Here is an 8296-nt window from a genome sequence, read left to right as displayed (position 1 = left end):
GAAAACTGCAACTGAAATGGAGACAGTCACAACCTTTTATTGAATTTCACATCTGTGTCTCTTATCTCTACGTGTTTCAGCATTTCCTCCACAGGGAAAGAGAATGCCATTTCCTGCAAAGCACCCTCCTACTCTTGTACGTTCCTTTCCCGTATCTTAATTACCGTGCTTTAGATAAGCATTGAAACTGATCTTTGAGCTGCTTGTTTATACACTGCATACCGCATTGTGTTTGGGCCTGCCCTAAAACAGGGTTTAAAAGGGAAGGTTCTTGCAGCCAGCTAGACTGTAATGATAAAAAAGAAATGGCTTTCCACACAGCCTTAAAACTCAAGACACAAAGATTGCCCTCCTCCTCCCATCCATTACCACTCTGATTTTACTTAACTCCTGGCAGTCATTTCCTCTGATCAGAGATGCTTGCTCCCCTCCAGTAGAAGGAATATGCTGTTCCTCTTAGTGGTGTTTATAGATTAATGTAATGTCCTTGTAAATTGTTATGCACAGACAATTCAGCAGATGTGGGAAAAAATACGAGCACAAACATGAGCACTAAGGAGAGAAAGAGAGGGACTATTAATACTTGGATTAATACTAGAGATACTTTTTTGAAGAAACTGGGAGAGCCAAGCAATCTAATGCCAGTGAAAAGGAACTGTGGAGGATGCCCTGCAGCAATCCGCAATTATTTAGAATCTGCTAGAAATGTGACAGGTAGGGTTGCTTTTTCTTGAAACTGGCAGGTGCAACCGCAGTCCTTCGCTTGAAATTGCTGTAAGAGAGTTAAGTATGTACTTCATTCAAAACTATAGCTGATTAGGAATTTGAATGAATGCAGAGTTTCTTGGAAAGCACGTGCACTTGCTTTAGCATGAGCAGAGGGGAGACTGGTATGAAGAAAAACACCAAAGACCCAGAGATGAACTGAGTAACTAAAGCTGTACAAGGAACAGCCTACAGAGGAGAGAATTTTCAGCTCATAATGTTAATGTGCTAAGGCTCTGACCGCAAAAGGACACTCAGATTGCCTGCTCCTTGTGTAAACAAGACTTGCACAGCCTTGTGACCAGGGCTGTGCTGAGTATCGCCCAGTACCAGTTAATCTCTATTCCAAATCAAAAGGATGTACAATACCGCAAATATTTGCTCTTCCTCAAGTTGTAACAGTAGTAACATATACCAAAGTTTGTTATGAAAGCCCAACACGTTGTCTTGAAATGCATCCCCTTCAGTAAGTTAGGATGTTGATACAGTGTTGGGAAATGTTCGCACATTACTCAGATGTGTCTGGACAGGCAGCATGCAGGTATGTAGTTAAATTTGGAAGTTTGACACAGTCGGGATGGTACCTAAAATGATCTTTCATCTGGCAGAACTGTGCTGCTTCCTAGAGAAAAGGCCATATGGGACATGGTGTCATAGGTGATCTCACTAAAACCTGTTAGTGAAACTCGCTCTGAGGTCATGGCTAACAGAAGGCTCTGCCCTTGAGGGTAAGACAAATCTTCTCTTTTGCTGGAAAGGTTATGTGCCCTGAACTCTGCTGAGGAAATACCACAATACAGATTTATGCCAAAGGTGGCAACGGAAGAGCTTCAGCCAGTCATCTCCTGATGCTGTCAGTGGCACATAGAAAGGGGGATTGCAAGTTGCATACACAAGGAAAGAGGTTGGATAAATGGACTTGGGCGTCACAAGAACCAGCTAGCCTAAGATAATAAGCTAGAAAAATGCCATCTTCAGGCAACTACTGTGAATGGGCAAAGCAAAACAGTATCCACAACACTCACAGGGGACGTAACTGCTGTAAAAAAGCTAACCAGACCCCAAATTAAATGGAGAAAAGCTCTTGCCATGAATAACTCTGTGGAAAAAGTATCTTTTTGTGTCACCATAAATTCAGCATTTCATATGCTAGGTTGTAAACTGGAACTTCATGTTACTTCATGCAGTTACTTCATGATAACCCAGTGACAGTTACCACAGAAGAGTAGGTGTGAAACACAACCCCTAGTGTGTCCTGTGGTAGCTTGCACATATGCTCAGAGCCTACCAACCAGATCAGATCATGACAGGAAACATAGGGGAAGTCTCAAAAAAAAACCAAAAAAAAAAGAAAATGCATGTTAATAGAACATACTTCCAAATTAAAGTGCCAGATCCTGTCATCTGTGCGTGAAGGTCTTTGGCTTCAAAGCAAATGTAGCTCTTTCCTTGCAAAAACAACCACAATAAATAAATAAATAGCATGAAGGGCTTAGTCTAAACTTCCTAACCCCCTTAATTTCCTCATGTACTGGCTACAAACTCCCAGATGATTCTGTCTTACTCTGCTATTTTGATCATTGGTCCTTTGAAGCAAAAAGAAATTGTAATACTTTTTTTAAAAAGTAAAATTAGTTAATTATTGCTCATCTAAGTTCATCCTACAGCATAGTAGAATATTTACAACACAGAGCTGGGAAGGGAGATACAAATTATATTTTGCCCAGGTACAGGAATTAAATTCCAATTGTCATCTGGCCAGAACTGACTTGGATAGAAATGTTTAAGTGGCTTTTATATTCTGCACAGAAATTCTCATTTACTTTTGTTTTGTCATGTTATTTCCTTAATTGTCATCATCTTATAGGGAAACACTTGATGCTATAAGCTAAAGGGAGAATATAGGGGTGAATGTAAAAGATGATTAAGTGGTTTTATTTTATGGAAATAATGAGGTCTGTTAAACATGCCTTACCTACTTGTCCTTCCTGTTTGTAACTCACAAGGATGCCCCCCCCCCCTACGTTTTCCAAATATGAGCTTTGCATATGATCTAACTATACAGTTACAACAGTAGCTTTTGCACAGCTCAGTAAGTCATAAATACAATCTTCTATAATAAGCCGAAGACTGATTGCCAGCACCACTCACACTGGAAGTGCCTGAAGAACCAGACAGCCCTGGAGATACAGAAAGGTAAATACTGGAAGGAGTTCAATGAAAAGTCAAGACTATAGAGAAGTGCTTGCTCACTCTCTTGCTCGCTCTCTTGACACCCTCAACATCCTGCAACCAATCTAAAGAAAGAAGGAATGAAAGACTCCAGTCAGTGAGTAACTCAAGACTGAGAAGTCTCAACAGGGATTACTAGCAATTGCCTTGCTGCCTCACTGCCCAGTTGCAATAATGATCATGAAAAATAAAAAGCCGTGCAAATGGAGTGAGGAGGTTGAGTGTTTGCTTTTTGGTTTTGTTGATGGGCAGCACAGCCCCTTTTCAGTCTGTGCGTGGAGGGTTTCTGTGTGCAAATGATTCTAGAAACAGTGCTATGAAGAGTTTCCTGAAAATGAGCCTGTGTTCACTATCCGTACTAGCAGATACACTTAAATTTTAAAAAGCTGCTCTTCAGAAATTGCTTTGTATCTTGGTAAGCTCTATACTGTTGCACTATGAGACTGGAAAAGGAAAATGAGATTTATCTGAAATTATTAATTACTTGTCAGCGTGAAAATTACAGAATTTACAAAATAAACTTGAGAGAAGGCTCTTGCATCTTTATACTACTCAATGTAGCCCTAGTATTATAGCAGGTTATCCTTCTAGATCATGGACTAGTCACAGCCTTTTATGTCCTTTTTCAGGTAAGGCCAGTGTCCCTAGTTGGCCTACTAGGACTTGCCTAAAGTTAAAAAAAAAAAAAAAATCTGAATAAGTTAAAATTATGAACTAAAAGTGAACTATTTTAGTCTCTGTATTAAATCCTGTACAGACACTATTATGTAGAATGAAAAAAGGTTATCATATACTTTGTTTTCACTTCCAGAGACCATTCAGCTAAACTGAATTAAACCTCTTGAATTTCAAATGGTGCTGTCCCTTAGAGATTTGAAGCAGTTTTAAAATAACCATAATTTGTTACAATTTTCCTGAAAGTCTTTGTGTAGTTAAAACCTTGTATGAGTGGTACCCAAACTTCCCAGCTAGACGGGTCTTTTATCTCATGCTAGCAGAAGACCTTTAGTTCCAGAAATGCACACCTAAAGTTTGCAGTGAAAGACAGCAGAGAAATTACTAACGCTCTGTGCTTCTCACACAGGCACAGAATTTGTTAGTTAAATGTGCCCAGTGACAATACACAATAACTTTACTCCATTCTGCAAGGGAAAATTAAAAGCTTTCCAGCAGTCCCTGGGGGATAATTCCCATCTGACCCTCAGTTTGGAAATCTTGTGTTTTGCCTCTTTACCCCATTCTTTTTTTTAGCATCTGCTGTTCCAGACTATTCTTCTATGTTGCAACATAGAGCAAGTAATGAGAGCCAATGTATTTTAACAGGTAGTTTGGAGAGCCACTTGACTCTATTTCTAAATTAAAATATCTGTCCCTTTCTTTGAAAAACTCAGTTTGTAGTCTGCAAGAGTCAGAATGTTGGAGCAAGACCAATAGGAATTTGGATTACCAGAGCATATACACTACACCGATTAAGATACATCCATTTCTCTGAGTGCAATCACACTTGAGGTCCTTCTAAAATTCTGCCATCATTTAACACATCGCCATGTTAGCTCACATGGGTATTTTTTTGCTATGAACAGCCCTACCTTGATGTTGATGTTTTGCTAGAAACAGTCAAACCTTGATGATTTGATCAGAGAAGAAAAGGAAGCATAGAAAAGCTTTGTGTGTCAGTGTACAGTACTTTCTAAAAATAACTGGACTACAATAAGTGTGTTTTTGTCACCTTCAGACATGTGAAGCTTAGGTAGCACAGACTACATGAACAGTATTTAATAATGTATCTGCAAGATGAATTAGGTATTGGTATAAGCCTGAAAAGTCGGGAATACAGTTGTATATAGGAGGCTGTATAGAGGGAAGGCCTGGAAAATATATGAAGAGTGCTCAGTCCTGAATAGATAACCAAATGCACAGACCAGGATGAAAAGGAGATCAAAATATTTCAAGCTTTTCAGAGAACATTAATGTGCCCTAGACAGCTAAGCCAGCGTGAATTCATCCCCTTTGGAGCTGTATTTCATCTCACTACTGTTGTCTGAAGTCAAACACAATAGCCCTGACATATGAGCTCACTGTGTCTCCAGTAAACAACAAAGGACTTCGAACACTTTTTGTCTCCGGTGATCAATATCGAGTATAAAAGAAAAAATAGAAACCCACTGTATGTAATTTGGTTATCATCAATATTGTATTCCTATTAAAAACAGCCATCAGAAATGTCTTCTGCTTCTTAAAAAGCATAATGTCAGCAGGAAATATTTATTGATTTACTCTGATTTTTTTTCTATAAATATGTAGCAAGAGAAGAAAAATATTTTTAAAGTGAGCTTTTGTAGTAAACAGCAGATACCTACAAGGAAAATAAACTTACTGTGCAGCTGACGGTACAGGAATAACCAGATAATTATTATCATCTGATAGTTGAATGTGAAGGAGTAATACTGTCACTGCACAGGAGAACTTCTCAAAGTGTTTGTAGAAGGAGCACAGCCTGACCAGGTTATAAACATACTGGTACAACATGTTATGCTAAGCATACTATTAATTCCTCCTGCTAGAATGCAATCACTTTGGATTTTTTTCCTAAGGACACCAGGCTTACAAAATCTTTTCTTTCCCATTCTTTTTTATCTTTTTTTTCCCCCTTCTTTTATTTCCCAGCTCTTCACAGCTCTCTCCCTGTCCCTAATAAATTTTGAACACATTTGTCAAATTTCATTGCAACTGGCTGAAGGAGGTAAGACTCAAATATGTTTGCTGCTATATGCTTCATGCAGTCTCTTGTACAGCAGAGACCCACATCTCCATCCCACTGAGCAAAAGCCTTCAACGTACCCAGAACAGGAACCTGTACGTTTGATTTGTTGTCTGGATAATCTGCACATGTAGCTCAAAATCAACTAGAGTGTGCACACCCTCACGCCCTTGCCTTCTGGTGAAAACAAGCAGTAGGACTACTGTGTAGGAGGAAACCTAAGGAATTGGGAGGGCACAAGGAACATGAGACAGGAGCTAAGGATATTTTGACAGCAATGCATAGGGCACAAATGACACAACTCCATAAGAAACTCAGCTTCTCAATTCAGCAGCCCCCAAGACCATGAATTTCTGCTCTGTGGTTTTCCGCACTGTGCAGGCATCTAAACATCACCTGCCTAGCTTGTCCTGCTTCTAACACTCATGTTTATGAAAAGAGAAGCAAACGAAAGTATTAGCTCCGTTTCCTTGCACAAATGCTCCACGCTGTGAGAGCTGTTACAGTGGATGGCAGAGGGGAAGGCTGTTTTGGCAACAGAAAACACTTGGATCTGAATGGCTGTGCTGAACCTCCCCTACTTGGATATAATTTTCACCACAGGATTTTTTTTGTGATTATAATTTTAAAGTATTGTCCTGTTACTGTACAGGCTGAATAATTTCAGAAGTAACAATTGCTTTGGAGCATTTCAGGTTGCAGTTAGGTTACTGCATGAGTGGTTGTGTCCCCAAATGTTCATCTCTGCTTTCCAGACCCCTCCCTGCTGTGTTGACATAGTCATTTGGCGTGGGGAAATGAAGAGATGATCTGGCTAAGAAATAATCCTTCATAAGAAAAGGTTTATTTTTTCAGCCAGATCAGCCTCCCTTATGCTAGTGCGCAGCAGGACACAGCACTGTGATAAGAATAAGGAGTCAGGCTGTTGTTTGAACTGTGCCACTGCCCCGAAATCACTTGTGACTTTTCTCCCTCAGTCTTTCGGGTCTAACAGAAGCTGTGTTAAAGAAACAAGTGTTTAAGGATAGAAGTCAAGTGTTCCCTGAAAAGCAGGCAAGGGAGCGAAGTGGGAGCAGAGAAGACTATACAGAAATGCTCCTCACAAATTACAATCACCTCACAATTACCTAAACATTTATTCCCAAAGAAAAGGCCTTCTGGCCCATTCCTTTTAGTTTATTACTGCCAAATTGTTCTGCTGGCTGAAACCCCATGTGAAATATAATACTGGGTGCAATGTGACATGTGTTTCTGCTGATGTCACTCAATAGTCACTCTCCCACACACATACTGACATAGAAGCGAAAAAAAAAAAATGTTGTTTTTCACAAATTCTGTAACTCTAATCCCGGGAATAACATGCTGATGGACCTCCCAGGAATGCATAATCTCTTTCCCACCTCCAGTACTCTCATTTTCTCTTTTGCCTCTGTTCTGTTCCAGGATCTACTGCATTTCCAGTGCATCAATATTTGCAGTCATGAGAACATTTAAGTGGAAGGTAGAGATGAATCACTGTCATTAAGAACGGGTAGAAAAAGAGGCAGAGGGGGTCAGCAAAGAAGGATTTTGAAAAGCAAATCACCTGAGGAACTGCTTTCTTCTACTGTCTTTCCTTGTTATTTGCAGATGTACATCTAGGTAAACTCGTAGACCTTCCAGTGTGCCTCACCTTCTTCTAGGAGAGCAAGTCACTATAGGAACCCAAATGTGATGCTTGATTGTATTATTATTATGAGCATTACTGTTCTTCTGGCTTCATCTACATCATCTCCTCAATAAGAAGCTGAGGGATAGCTGTTGCCAGTTGTAAGAAGGATCACAGGCATGCATAACTGAGTTTCTTTGTTCCTAATGCTTATTAGAGGGAATAATATCAATTGATACATTAAAATTAAAAAACAAAACCGTGCATCATGCTAGAAGCTTCTGATAACAGGACTGGGCTGTAGCAAAATTCTAGCTGTGCTTAACACAGTGTTTTACTGAAACAGTGTAAGGGATTTTTTTTTTTTCTTGTTGTCTTTTTTCCAGATTTTTCCTAAAGAGAGGTCAGAGCCTCACTTTTTTCTGGAGCTGCAGGCACAAAACTAAGGAGTTCTTACAATGAAAGAAGACTTTCTCTGAGGCATATTTCAGGTAACTGTAGCTAATCAACTATGGTCACATGTGTAGAAAAACAGGGATATGGAACAGAGAGAAAACGGGGAGGGGAAATGAACAGGTCAGAGGCACTTTTGGGACAGTTTATGATCTTTTGGATCCTGAACAGCCCGATACAAATTTTGGTGTAGCTGATGAGCCTCCCCACTTCAGTGAATACAGATTAGTACAGTGAAAGCTTAGCATTTCTACGTATCATGGTTGACATGCCCATAAACCAATCTGCTGGTAACTCTGGAGCGCTGACTTTCCACTTGAGCATGCGGGGGGTGATGTTTCTCCCCACAAAGTAAGGCACCGTGATTTGGACGACTGGCAAAGGGCTCGGCGTGGGGCGCCGAGCTGGAGTCCAGAAAATAAACCAGCTCCCGACTG

Source organism: Strix aluco, chromosome Z (genome assembly GCF_031877795.1).
Source record: "Strix aluco isolate bStrAlu1 chromosome Z, bStrAlu1.hap1, whole genome shotgun sequence".
In the NCBI taxonomy this organism is placed as follows: domain Eukaryota; kingdom Metazoa; phylum Chordata; class Aves; order Strigiformes; family Strigidae; genus Strix; species Strix aluco.
This window is presented reverse-complemented; position numbering follows the sequence as displayed.